Raw genomic sequence first — 3,161 nt, 5'->3', positions numbered from 1 at the left:
CACCTAGCAGCATATCATGGTTACCCAAGCTAATCAGAAGAGGTGGAGAACCTATTCAGTTTAGGATTACAAATGCAATACGGTCTTTCTCTAATACAATACTCTTGACCACATTGTTTGGTTTGATAGTTTATTCATGTCTACTATCCAATGTGATTCGTGTGCTTATATGATTACCTTGAATGTGATTTGGAACGCCTTCCTAAATCTCATTCATACTTTGGCCAAAGATTCTTAATCATATCATAGAGTATTCTCCCTCAAACGGTTTGAAGGTTAGAGATCCCTTGTTGCGCATTCACTTGCCTCCATGGCTAAGTAGCTTAACCCCAACGATGCCGTGGACACCCGCGGATGGGGTGACTTTGACATAATCAAAGATCAAGGACTTAACCACAAGACAGCTGTGATGCCTTAGGTCAAAGGACTACTTTGCATTATCCCAACCATGAGTTCTCATGTGACATGAATATGAGAACTCTTCGTTGATCGTGTTCAGTGAACTCATTCTCTATTGAGCACCTACGTACTTGTCTTGATGTCACACACACCAATGACTCGAGACTAGTCACTATCCCTGAGAGAAGACACAACATGTACTGATCTTAATGGACTGTCAATGCCCAATTGGCAATCCTATGATCAGGAATGTTTAGGATGTGTCTACGAAAGAATGGTCTCATGAATCTAACTTCTTTAGATCGTATTCTCCCAATCACATATTCCTTGGACTTATCGTTTAAGCATATAACATTTATATGAGACGGCTTAAAACAATAATCTATGCCCTTGATATTAAACTAGATTAGTTTAACTTGTGAAATGTCCGTAAAGTATCATCATATGATTGGTTTTAGGGCACATTTCCAACATACATATGCAAGGGATTAAGGCTGTTTGGCTCTGGTGGTAACTACTAAACAGCTTCATCTTGTTATATGTTATGCACTCAATTTTAAGTTTTGAATGAAAGGGGCATGAGTTCTAGTATTTGGAACTAAAGTGATAAAACGCATTCTAAGTAGCAACCAAGCAAAGAATAATGAGATCATGCAACGACTTTAGAAAACAAGGAATCACAGATTAATAACTCTCCAAATAAAGTTTAGGCTCAAGTCTCTCAGGGTTGTAGCGTTAGTTTGAGTTCCTTCCTTCAAGCATGTTACAAAAACTGATTTTTTTTCTTCTTCTTTGTGATTACATGTGAATTCGTTAATGACAACTACAACCAAGCATAAACCAAAAAGCATATCAAACTTCTACCCATGTTTGTAACTTTCTTTAACAATCATGCAATTAAAAACCAAATCCTCATCATTGTGTTGGAAGGTACCCTAAGACACAAACACACAAAAACGACTCTTTTTGGGTTTTTCAAAACATTTTCTATTTTGTTTTCAAATTTTCGTATTTTTCTTTCAGGACACATAAAACACTTCAAAACACACTAAAAACACTTAAAACTAGTGAGAAACAACTCTAGTGGTGCTAGGTGATAAAAACCCACGAATTTTCAATAAAAACACTTGTTTACCCCCCCCCCACACTTAAACCAAACATTGTCCTCAATGTTTCAAACATAGACTCACACAAAAGCAAGCAAACAACACAACTAACAATCACGACAATTATGGCAAAGTAAAAGCAATAAAGAGTAGAGTTTAACAACGCAAATTTGGTTATGGAGTCGGAGCTTCCTAGTGCTTCTTTATTCGCATGGGTTGCCTCCCAAGAAGTGTTTGCTTTAACGTCTTCCAGCAGGATGAAATCTTTTCTTAAGCTTTATTGGACCCCATGACATGGAATGGTACATCCTCCACGACATTTCCCTCGAAACACTTCCTGCTATGGATCTTTGAACGGAAGGGGATAGTGATCCTTCCTGATTGTGGTGTTTTGCTTTCTTAAGTCAACGTGAACTCGCCTACCACCTTGAATTCGATTAGGTATCTGCACCAAAGGAGGTAACAACCTATTAGTTGAAATGGGAATGGGAATTGGCGTAGGTGGCTTACCAATGTATTGCAATGAAATGGCAGCACTGTCAACAGATGCACAAGGGGTTCTCTCGGCCAGATTTGGTGGTATGAGGGTTGGGGCATGTCCCTTATGCTTTACTCCAATTCCCTCTTCATTTGTGCTTCGAAATTCATCCCTCTTAATTAGTGTTGAACATTCCTGCCCTACATCTTTAATTACATCAATGGCAAAACAAGAACGAACATCATTATGATTCTCAATAGATTCAGGAATTTTAAAGTTAATCATATCGCCACTAAATGCCATTGTTAATGCTTTCTTGGCCACATCAATCTTGGTTTGGGCTGTTTTCATGAAAGGTCGTCCAAGTAAGATTGGCGATGGTGAAGAGTGAGCTGAATCCTCCATGTCAAGCACATAGAAATCTGCAGGAAAAATCAAGTGGTCTACCTGCACCAAAACATCTTCCAAAACTCCTTTCGGGTATGCATTAAATCGATTAGCTAATTGAATAATAACACCATCATTTTTAAGCTCTCCTAAATTCATAGATGCATAAACATTGTCATGACATTAATTGATGCACCTAAATCTAGCATAGCATGTTCAAACCTTGTATTACCAATTACACAAGGGATAGTGAAACTACCTGGATCTTTGCATTTAGGTGGCAGCTTTCTTTGCAACATTGCAGAGACATTCTCACTCACATGTACCACCTCTTTCTCCCGAATCCGTTTCCTTGTTGTACAAAGCTTCTTCAAAAACTTAGCATACTTCGGGATTTGCTTTATAGCATCAAGGAGCGGGATATTCATGTGCACCTTTTCATCCTCTTCATTCTTGGCTTGGATAAATCTGCTAGGAAAAGGCACATTTGGTAGAATAACGTTAGAATTAACTGACTTGGAACCAACCTTACCTAAATTTATCGAATTGGAAGGTTTAGGGGGCTGCCGCAAGGGTTGTGCAATCCTTGCCGTGGGTTTGTCCAATTTTTCTTCTTCGAGCAGTAACTTATCTTCCTCTTCTAGACTTGTTGTGGTCATGTTTGGCTTGGTTCCAATCTCTTTACCACTTCTCAAAGTGATGGCCTTGGCAGTTTCAAAATCTCATTTTGGATTAACAATGGTTGAGCTAGGTAGTTTGCCTTCTTCTCGAAACTGCCCAAGGAACTCTGA

The sequence above is a fragment of the Malus domestica genome, chromosome 01, assembly GCF_042453785.1.
Source record: "Malus domestica chromosome 01, GDT2T_hap1".
Lineage (NCBI taxonomy): Eukaryota > Viridiplantae > Streptophyta > Magnoliopsida > Rosales > Rosaceae > Malus > Malus domestica.
The sequence above is the reverse complement of the archived record's forward strand: the minus strand, read 5'-3'. Positions refer to the sequence as shown.